The sequence below is a fragment of the Lutra lutra genome, chromosome 6, assembly GCF_902655055.1.
Source record: "Lutra lutra chromosome 6, mLutLut1.2, whole genome shotgun sequence".
NCBI classification, from domain to species: domain Eukaryota; kingdom Metazoa; phylum Chordata; class Mammalia; order Carnivora; family Mustelidae; genus Lutra; species Lutra lutra.
In genome coordinates this window covers 1016336-1027630 of record NC_062283.1, presented here as the reverse complement: position 1 = coordinate 1027630, position 11295 = coordinate 1016336, and the positions used below count along the sequence as shown (strand labels likewise).

At 52.0% G+C, this 11295-nt stretch overlaps 2 non-coding genes across 2 annotated transcripts; both read right to left on the bottom strand.

Annotated features, from left to right (window-relative positions):
• Nucleotides 1–1909: 1909 nt before the first annotated feature.
• Nucleotides 1910–1982, bottom strand: TRNAK-UUU (transfer RNA lysine (anticodon UUU)). Its single transcript has one exon. It is a non-coding gene; the product is annotated as a tRNA-Lys (tRNA).
• A 4604-nt stretch (nucleotides 1983–6586) lies between these two features.
• On the bottom strand, nucleotides 6587–6658 carry TRNAA-CGC (transfer RNA alanine (anticodon CGC)). Its single transcript has one exon. It is a non-coding gene; the product is annotated as a tRNA-Ala (tRNA).
• Nucleotides 6659–11295: the final 4637 nt, after the last annotated feature.

Sequence of the window (11295 nt, the reverse complement as noted above, 5' to 3'; positions counted from 1 at the left end):
GGCTCAGTAAGTTGGGCCTCTTGCCTCCGGTTATGATCCTGATCTCTGGGTCATGGGAAGGAGCGAGCCCCAAGTCGCCTCCCCGTCTCTCTCTGTCTGCTGCTCCGCATACTTGTGATCTCTCTCTACCAAATAAATAAATAAAAATCTTTAAAGTGTTTTAGTTCTTCCTTTAATATTGAAAATGTTTTATATCTTCCCTTTAATATTGCTGTATTATAAGGGATCCCTGAGAAAACTGGGTTGGATAGGCAAGTAACAGAGTTCTTCCTCCATTCCCCTGCTATAAAAGGGACAGGACGACCACATGTCCTAACTGAAAAGGCCTTGTATTCCTCTACTTCAGTCCCTCATGATTACTGTGTTCTGTTCTTCTGTTACATCCTTACTCCAAATTGCAGACATGAAAAAAATCACTTGATTTAACTTTTGACAACTGACCTATGATGTCACAGTGGGGATTTGCCAAAGATCCTAGTGGAAAGCAGGAGCAGCATTAAACGAACATTTGAACGCCTTCAATGGGCCTGGAGTCCTTCCAAAAAGGCACAGAAGGCTTCTGTTTTCCCTCACGGCATAGATGGGTTAGACATACACTTCATGTTTGGGGGTTTTCTTTTTGAAGACTTTATTTATTTATTTTAGAGAGAGACAGCAAGAACAGGAGGGGCAGAAGGAGACCGAGAGAGACGAGCTCAAGAAGACTGCATGCTGAGTACAGATCCCAATGTGGGGCTCAATGCCAAGACCATAGAATCATGACCAGAGCTGAAACCAAGAGTTAGACACTTCATCGGTTGCCCCACCTCAGTGGCCCACATTTGGGCATTTTCTGAAGAGAGTGTATTGGTCATGGGTGTGTTCTGTCTACTGATTAAAATGAGTTCCTCAGTTTCTCAAAAAATTCTGTAACTTAAGAGTTAATCCCACAGCCTTCCTTTGGACAGACGTTTCAGTAACATTGGCAAAGAATGACTGGCCACAAAAATTCAGGGAAAATTTTGGAGGTATAGCTGGAAGTAAATGGAAAAGAACCCCTCCATGTCAGGAATGTACAACAGCCCACTTGGGGACCAGCCTGCTCCAGTTGCCGTGCAGAGTGATGACTTACAGGAGTGCTGGCCATAAGCCTCGCTGCACTCTGCACCAGGACACAGAACCAAGTTAGCGCAGCCCGTTTCCCCAGCTCACACACCTCTCTTCCTCAGAGACCGGCAGCGGGATGACACAACTGAGAGACAGACAAAACAAGATCCTGGGAAGTTCACAATTGACTGCAGGGGATTTCTGGGAACAGGAACAAGAGACTTGTTCCTTGCAGAAGGCAAAGAGGAGAAGGCAATAACCTCGCCTCAACTTCTAAGCACTTCCTGGGATTTCTAAGAAGTTCCAGAAGCGCTATGCTATCTGGAATGAATCCAGAGCCCAAGATCACTCTGGCTCTCTATATGGTTTTCCATGAATACCATCAACGCGTTCCCAATCTTCAAATCACTATGAACCCTTCTCAATTCTCACTCTATGTACTGCCCTTCTCCTCTGTAGCTACATAATAATAAAAATAATTTTTAAAGAAAATCTTAGAGATTTCTACAGAATAGCAGTTTTCAGGAATTGCTGTGGTTGTCAAATATTTTCACAAGACTGTATCTTAAATATGTAGGTATTTTAAATTAATCAGGTTCAAATCCAAGTTCCTCTCCCCTTCTGGAGGAAACGGAGCGACCTTATCAATAACCAGGACAGCGCTCTTTTCATATAGCTTGATAAAGGCTCCTCCCCCTACACAAGCGAAGACAGAGTACCCACTCCCCAAGCCAGGGTCCAATCCCCTCGACCAGGGACGGAAGTACCGCTAACACTTCTTTGGAAGTGAGAATACAAGGGAAAAAAAGAAAAAGAACTTTACCGCCCGAACAGGGACTTGAACCCTGGACCCTCAGATTAAAAGTCTGATGCTCTGCCAACTGAGCTATCCGGGCTCCTGTGCCGGGTCTTCTCTGTCAGCCCAGTAAAGGTAAGTGCGTTGGGCGACCGGGGACTTTGGTCCACCTGCTCCGACGCGCTGAAAGCAACCTTGTGCGCACGGAGCTCACACGCTCAGAGCAGCCGGCGCCCCCGCGCCCCCACACGGCGGGCTCCGGCCCGGAACAACCGGTCTTCCCTCCAGAAACGCAGGCAGAGGCCGTGCTCCGAAGGGCTCAAGTCTGCAGAGTCCCCGCGACGCTCTCGAGTGCCACCGCCAGGGTAAAAGTGAGTGGGACCCTCTCGTGGGACAAAGGTCTTCGCCTCACCTCCCTGAAAACACACGGGACTCCGGTGTTTCCCTACGTAGAGGACGCAGAGAACAGGCGCGGGCGGACGCGTCCTTCCTGCCCATCCACCCAAACCCTCTTCGCGTCTAAAGATCCACATCCAGCCCTCGTCTCCCTACGTTGTTAGTCGAGTCGGAGCAGGCAGTTACCGCGGCTCTCGCGGCAGGCCCGGAGGCCAGCAAGGTGGAGGCCACGGCCGGCTGTGGAGAAGGTCGGGGGCCCGTCCGGGCAGCGTCCGCGGGAAGCCGGATCCCACCAGGGAGGCCCAAGATGGCGGCGCCACGACCCGCAGCCCCTGGGCCGGTGAGGAGACCCCGCTTCCGGCCCCGAGTAGCGACTACTCCCGCCGTACAGCAAACAGCCGTCAGTCAGAGACAGAAACCGAACCCCCAGGGGCGCGTCTCCGAGTCTCCCCCCTGCTCTCGGGTGTCCTGTCCCGCTCGCGTCGCTCACCCCGGCGCGGCACGTCTGTCCCTGAATTCCTTCTCCCAAGACCCAGACCCTTCCCCGACATCTCCGGGTTGGGCTGGGGGAGGCCCCAGAGCCAGGGTCTTCCCAGTTCGCTCGGCGGCAGCCCCAGCTGGCCACCTCGCTCGCCCCATCCGCCCACGCCTCAACCCCTCTCCCTCCCTCCGCCTCCTCCTACAGGAGGCCTTCCCAGCTACGCGGTCCAAACTACCAGGTTCTGCGTTCCCAGCTCTCGAGGTCTGGGCTTCCGGGACCTGCCAGATGTTCATTCCGGGGAGCCTCTCAGCGGTATAAATTTCCGTGCAGCCCCGCGTGAGTGCGACGCAAGGTGGCCTGAGGCGGAGCGCGTGGCCGTCGGCGCCCCGGGTCTGGCTGCAGACGCGCTCCGGACGCACGGCGCGCCCGGCGGCGGACGGGGAACGGGGCGCACGGCGCACCTGAATGCGGACGCGGTACCGGCCCGCCCGGCGTCCTCGCGCGCTCCTCACTCCGGGCAGTTCCCTCCGAAAGCCGTTCTGGGTCCGACGGGACCGCTCTCCTCCACCGTCCCCCTCCGTCCGCCCGAACACACGCGCCGCGGGCCCGGGTCGGCGTGGGCACTCGCGGGCGCGCCGTCCGTCCAGCCAGGTCCCGCGACGGACACCGCGCCGCCGCCTCCGCGGAAGGACCGGAGTCGGGGCTTGGCCACACCGCACAGGCCTGGTCTCCGTATCCTTCCGCAGGACCCCCGCGGGCCTTTCCGAGGCTCAAGGGCAGAGAAGTCCCGGGAGAGGAGGAATTCGAAGACACAGGTAAACGTCCCCGTGGTGAGACTTGTCCCCGGTGGGATGGAAATGCTTTCCCGAGGATTAACGGAGGACCGGGACTTGGAGCAAGCTGAGAGGAGCAGGAAGATCCCTGAAGCACAGAGGACGACGAAACCCAGGGTCCAAAATCAGTCTCAAGCCAGCCTTTCGTTTGTTTTCCAGAAATACGAACCAAGGATCCCTAACTCTCCTTTTCCAACGGGTCTCTCTGGGCCCTCAAAAAGTCACAAGACCGTCTTCTCTTTGATGACCACGTGAAATTCCTGCTGCCGGAGGCAAGCTCTCTGCAGAGTTCCACTCGGGGTGACCGGGTGACCGAGCTGGCCAGACATGTCACAGTCCTCAGGAAGATGCTTCATTGACGTTCAGATTCATTCTGTCTGGAAGGTGCCAGAACCGTGATCGGAGCGGACTCTTCCCCTTTTCCTTGAGTAGCAGAAGATTTTCTGTCTTCTCTTTCCGTCTGGCCCTAGATTTCCAGAGACAACTTTCTGAATGTTGTCTTTTCCTTGTGCCCACTCCTCTGCATTTGCCGACAGGTCTCTGGTACCGAGGAGCAGTGGACCCTGTGGTGATGTTGTGGGAAACCCATGCCACGGAGATTGGCCAGACAAGGACAGATCTGCAGGTCCAAGCTCAGGGGCACTTGACCCCTGTGGCCATGGGGGGCCAAAGGTGAGGTTTCGATGCCCTGGGTATAGTAGCTGTTTCCCTTTCCTGGAAAGGGTGCCCAGCACCTGGATTCCCCTGGAGACCACAGCGGCCAGACTCCCAGTGTGCTCTCCAGACTTTCTTTCATGGTTCTGCCCCACTGCCGTACTTGAGGCCATGCAGAGGCTTCGTATTTAATCCAGTGAGAGTAAGAAGAGGAAGACGAAAAGGACACTCCGGTGCTCCTGGAAGGGAAAACTATCAAGCACAACCTTTTGTTCTCTGCCTAGAGTTACCAGATGGAAAATTCGAGAGAACAGCACCCAAAAAGGAATTTAAAAGCAGTGTTTACTTGGCATCTGCCCTGAAATAGCCACAGATTCCTAAAAGCAGTTCTCAGCCTGGAGAGTCTAAAAGCAACACCCCAGACGCAGGTGCCTTGGGTGGTCACAGCACAGGCTGTATAAATGGCATCCTGCGTGGAGTCCGGAGTCTTGTCTGTTCCATTTTCCTGTGTGAATGGCTGATCCCACCCTTTCTGGCCCAATTGCCTTTGAGGAGGGAGCTCTTCTGTGTGCACACATGACTCAAGCCTTGCTCTGTCTCTTGAAACTCAGCATTTACAGTTTCTGCACCGTTGATACACAAACTGGCATCCAAAAGGAAATGAAAATAGAACCCGTTTTGATACATCCACCCAGCCTAGACTCATCTTTAGAAAAAAGCAGTCCTGTAGTGTTCTGGCTCCTCCTGTGTAGGACAGTGTTTGTTTTAGGAAACACGAAAAACTCACACATCCGTCTACCCTTACCCTTCCTCTCCCCCCCACCCCAAACACAGCCCCTTTGGGTTGCATCTCTCTCTGGGATCTCTGGTCTGGCGATAACTCACAGATTCCACTTTATGACTTTCCTTAAAGTTCCAAAAACAAGTGTTAAAAATGATTGCAGGGGGCACCTGGGTGGCTCAGTGGGTTAAAGCCTCTGCCTTCAGCTCAGGTCATGATCCCAGGGTTCTGGAATGGAGCCCCACATCGGGCTCTCTGCTCAGTGGGGAGCCTGCTTCCTCCTCTCTCTCTGCCTGCCTCTCTGCCTACTTGTGATCTCTGTCAAATAAATAAATAAAAATCTTAAAAAAGAAATGATTGCAGAAGACAGTTGAGGTGATGCAGACTTTCTTTAACACTTCATGATGTGGACAGTCAGAGAACTGCAAAATGGGGTAGAAGGCAGGAATCTTTTATAGGAGAAAGAATTTATAAAAAAAATAAAGAACAAGGAAGTGACAAACGGAAGATTTCTGATTCAGTCTTGTTTGGGGCAGGGAGGCCCGAGCTGGCAGGGCGTTTGGGGAATGGGCGGGTACTCCTCAGGTCTGGCCAAGCTGGTCATCCACAGGAACGTGGAAACCTAAGTCTAGGTTTGCTGACGTGGCACCCGCCCCCCCCAGAAGCTGCTCCGTCTTGGCCCTGGAAAATATTTCAAACACAAGAAACTAGAATTCAGTGCACAGAAGTAAGACGTGTGGGAGCGAAAGAACTGTGCTCCTCGCTCGCCCGTAACACCCTCGCGGTCTTATTTCAGCTGCGTGTGTGTACAGATTTGGATGTTTTCTACCACGTGGCATGTGGAAATCTCCAGTGAGATTCAATTTGCCATCTACAAGAACAACTGCTCTCCCCAAATCCGGCGTCGAGCAAAATGCCTTTAATATCTTACGCCTAATTTCCCAAATCAAGCTTTTCCTGAGGTCTGAGAGCGTCCAGCCTCCAAGCTTCCAATTGTCTTTTCAACATTCGCGCTGGCAGCGTCCACGGTCCCGAAGCGCCGCTGTTTGGGGTGGAACAGTCGCTTATGTGCACAATCGCTCCGGGGAAGGCTTGGGATGCCCTGCTCTCCGCCCCGGCACCCCAGCTGCGCGCGCGCGGTGATTGGTGGTGGTTGCGCGCACAGGGGACGCGCGCGGGGCGAACGGAGAGGGGACCAGACCCCAAGGCCTTGGGGGAGCAGCTGTCCTCCTCCTGCCAGACACCCAGGTCGGATGAGCACAGCTGACCGCTCAGAGAACTGACACGGAGGGAGGGTGTAGATTTCTGTTTCCCTCCAGTCTGTCCTGTTTCTGTCCCGCCCTGTATGGTTAGACCCAATAAAACCCACTTAGAACGTGCGGGTTTGGAGTGGCTTCGGAAGGAGGAGCTTCTGGTGGGCTTGGTTCCTTCTTTCGACCCTCCTCCCCTTTGTCTTCCTTGTGCAGCTACGGATGCCGGGAGCTGTAAGCCGCAGGGGAGAAACGCGAAAACAATAAAAGTAATCCAGTAGATTTTCTAATCCTGGAAAAAATGAATAGTGGAGGTGCCGGGGATTGAACCCGGGGCCTCGTACATGCGAAGCACGCGCTCTCCCACTGAGCTACACCCCCCTCGCTTCCCTGGGTCTTTCTTGTTTGGTAAAATATTACTTCTGTTTTCCCATTTTTCAAACTATTAGAATTATAGTTTGCAGAATTATAGTCTGCAGAATGTCTACCGGGTTAAATGTTGCTCTTTTTGAAATTACTACACTGGGTAGTAGGCACAGGCTTCCCCGGGTAACCAGATTATAAACCGAATCTCAGGCCTCCGCACTCGGGTGACCTGCTCCAGGGCCCGCTCACCAGCAGAGTGCTGGGGGACAGCTACTTGCCTCCACCAGGAAAGTTCCAAGAACGTCTCCTGTACAGACCGCAGCGTAACGGTTCAGCTCCACGCGCCTCTGGACCCCAGACAGCCAACCTCAGGGGGAGCCTTGGGGGGGACCAGTCACTAAACTTGGCACCTGCTGGCTCTGGCGTCCCCCTCTTAGCGCTGGGCCTCAATCTGCTTCCACTATCCCTCTCTGTCCCTCTCTGGACGATTATGTCCACAAAGGGTTTTACAAACAATAGCCACTTCAAGAGTCTCTCGAAGTGACTCCTCCCCTTCCCCCGCCCAGCCGGCAGACTGGAGGAATGAACAGGGGCGGGCGAGGAAGAGGGCAGGTGCAGGGCCCGAGCAAAGCTGGGAGACCCAGCGAGGCCGGCAAACTCCCTTCGCTCTGAACACACTGACACAGCGAGAAAGCCGCGAACAATGAGGGTATTTGAAAGAATGAAGTCGAAGAGCCTGGACACCTCCACGTGGTGTGGTCAGTGGGCTGGAAAACTCGGGGAGTCCTGGACACCTCAAAGCAAGTAGGAATGGCTGGTCTGGGAAAGACAGAGGAAAAGCCATTTGTTCTGGAAAGCTGGCTTTCAGCTTAGCGTGTCCATCGAACATCTCAACTGACTTCGAGACCTAAGGCTCTTCATCTAAGAGTCTCCCGTAATACTGACGAACATGTTTCTGGCGGGTTTTCATTTAAAGACTTAAAAACGTTAAGCGTTTGCTAGTGAAGCTGGGGAAGACGGAAGGCGGCCAGCTCTGATTCTCCTCCCTGAGTCCTCTGGAAGATTTACTGGGGACCGTGATCGCAGAGGAGGTCTGCCATCAGCTGACACGCTGTGGGAAGAATTCCTTGACGGCACTTGTGAACCTTCCAAACTGGGGATCTGGGACTGGTGGACCTTTTAGTCTACAGCTTTCCTGACTTGTTTCCACCACACCTCGGACTTCAGACACTAATCGTTTCCCCAGCGTTCGGTTCAGAAAGCACCGCATTCCTGGAGAAAGGTCTTTCCCTTGCTTCCTCCCTCGGAAGTTGGTATTGATATCCTGCCGCATTTGGTGATTATTCTGGCTTACTGACGTGTCTGTCTGTCTGTCTGTCTCTCCCTCTCCCTGTGTGTGTGTGTGTGTGTGTGTGTGTGTGTGTGTGTGTAAGGACAATGAGGGCAGAGAAAAATCAATGGTTTTCTGCTCCTCAGCCTTCACACAGGTTCTACTGAGGATACCAAAAAGAACATCTAACAGGCATTGCACAACGGCCTGCTTTTCTTTCCTTTGCCCTTTCTTTTCTTTCTTTTTTTAAAAGATACTATTTTTAAATAATGTGTCCCCCCATGGGGCTGGAACACACAACTCCACAAGCAAGACCCGCATAGTCCACGGACAGAGCCAGCCAGCTGCCCCTCCTCTTTCTTTCCCGTTCCAGTTCCTCGGTGAACTGTGACGCGGAGGAAAGCAGCAGGAGCTTATTCATGAGGCCATAACACGCTTATTGGTCTCCTTCCCCGAGATCCTAAGTGAGCATGATCTTTCGTTCTCTCACTCCTTCTTGTCTTCCTTGTGCTGATGAAACTTAGATGTGTACAGCTTGGTATGGGAGAGGGAAAGTCTGAATTGAAGGAACCCAGGCCTACACTGGGTCTCCCTGCACGAGCTGCACACCTGCATAGACCCTAGACTGCAGGAAATCCCAACAACAGCTGCTTGCGCTGATTTCTGCACCGTTACAGGATCAAACGGTTGGTAGAACAAGGCTTACTGCATTTAACGTCCCTATTCCACAAAATCCTAGCCCGAAACTTTTTTTATGTTGTAAGAAGGGTATCTGAATGCTAGACCAGAGAGCGTTTCTGCCACTAACAGCCCCCCAGTCTGCTCACCAGAAGTCTACCAGAGCACTGGCTCTAGTTCTGCACCACAGAGCATCCCAGCTGGGATGTGCACGTCTGACTCCAATTTCCTTTTGTCTCAACTTCTGTGTGACTACAAGGCAAGGAAGATCCTGTTAAAATTAAGTACAAAACCCAGACCAGACCGGAAAATTGCCTGAGCAGACAAAACAACCTCAGCCACATAAGCCAAACTACATCTAGCTTATCTCATGAACACAAGGGAAACTTAGGTTACTTTATGTAAACGCCTCTGATAATCATAAAAGAAACAAGCCATCTTCCTAAAACCGGTGTAAAATAATCCCTCTTAAGCAATCCCTTGCCATCCGGAACCCCCCACTGCAATAACCATTACCATAAGAACTAAATAAACAGCTTCCTCCTTTTCACATTATAAGCCAAATCCCGTGATGTCATGCCCTGAGCTTCACATCGGCTTTAAATGTGAAAGCTCCCAGTTCATGAGCTGTTATTATATGCACAATAAATGCTTACTAGCTACTATTTTATTGATTACATGGTTTTCATTTTGCTATTCGGATTTTCGATAACCTATAAGATCGTGCAGATATATAGAAGGTTCGCAGCGCGTCACCTCGGGGAACTTTGGTCCAGGTGGGAGAAAAATGAAAAAAGTGGAATAAAGTAATAATGTTGGTGAGAAAGAAGACACGGTCAGATGGGTGACATGGTGCTGATCTTGAAATTTAGGCTAAGGGAGGGGGGATTCGACAGAAGAGGAGTGAACTGATCGCAAAACTTGGTCATGAATGAAGAACGGCTCTGACGAAAGAATCACTGCTCTGGTAGTCCCTGGTGCAGCCCCAGCTAGCGCATGCTTCAGCTCTGGCCTCCGGAGATCTCTTACGGAGAAGAGGGAAGAGAAAAGGAAGGAAAAGCTACAGTTCATTACAGAGCTTTGTTCGGACAGAATCCTCCCCTAAAGAAAGAAAGCTCAAAGAGGAAATACGTGAGCTGGGACTCTAGGTTTTGTAAAGCCTTCGCAAAGATCTAAGACCTTATAAAACCTCTGTAGGCCTAGAGAAATCCTCAACTGCGTCCTGTAAGACACAAAGAGTAGCTCTGAGTTTGGCCAATGTTTTATGGGACCGTCAACTCCCACAGGAACCTTGTTATTGTTGTTGTTAAGGTTTATTTTGAGAAGAAAGGGAGTGGTGAAGTGGGGATTGAGGGAGGGACGGAGAGAGACTCCAGGAGACTCGCTACTGAGTGCAGATCCCCACATGGGGGTGGGGGGAGCGGTGCTCAAGACAGGGTTCCCAGCGGGCCTCCAACCCATGACCTTGAGATCAGGACCTGAGCCGAAATCGAGAGAAGAATCAGTCAATAATTTCTATGATTTTAAAGTCTCCCAGGTGGTTCTGTTAATCAACCAGTCTGAGAGCCACTAGCCTGGAAAAACCAAGCACCCGGAGACTGGAGTGATTTATTGGCAGGATTCCACCCAAAAGGAGATATATCTACAGGTGGTCCACTGTATCGTTCTCCCCATCTTCTGAACACACACACACACTGGACAAGGTCCCCCTTCTCCCTGAGAAAGAGAAGGCCCTGAAGACCTTTGTCCCACAAGAAGATCTGACGTGCCTAGTCCGCAGCCGCCCCGGCGGCTCTCGGTGCTGCTGGCGCACAAGGCGAACACGTGCGGGGGGCGGGGTCTGGGGCCCCCTGTTAACCGGCAGCTCCCGCAGGAACCAGGGAGTAGTGTTGATTCAGGCTTGACCATCTCAGATATAAGTGGGAGCAAAGTCGGTGTGGAAACCTGGAATAAGGAGAAAGTACGAGGCAAAAGTCCACTCGGTTAGAATTCCACGACGTCCTTGCCTATGGAGCGGCATAGCCCAGTCGGTGACGGTTTCGTCTCCCAGCGTGAGGTTTCAGAACTCCAGCCGCTGTTAAAACTTTCTCGTTCTTAGAGGCTAATCAAGCCGGCTTTCTCTTACAGGTGCGCCTCCTCCCGCACAGCTTCCTGTCTCCTCATCTGGCCCCTGAAGTCAAGACTCAGAGGGAGCGAAGCCAGAGCCGCAGGGAGCGAGAGAACCGTTGGTGGAACACGGGCAACCCAGCGAGCCTGGTATCCAGCCCCCACTGCAGGCGGGAAGGCAACTTCAGAGACCCTTAGGAGGCTGAGGTGGGTGAACACATGAAAACGGAAAGACAGATTTGAGGATACAAGAAAAATACAAACTGAATGTAGATTGACACAGAATTTGGAGCCACGTTTGGAGGTGGGAAGTGAGGGATAGGGAAGGACAGGATTTCTTCTGGGTTTTTGTTGTTTTTAGGTCAATTTATTTCTGTATTAGAAGCAAGGAACAGAAAATTCCTGCCACCATTATGTGGTTTTAGGCTCTGTGTTAGCATTGAGAACACCTGGACATGAATTAACAATGAAGTTTAATACAATAACAATAAAACATCTCAGTCCCAGCCAGAAGATTAAGAGCTCACAATTAAACATC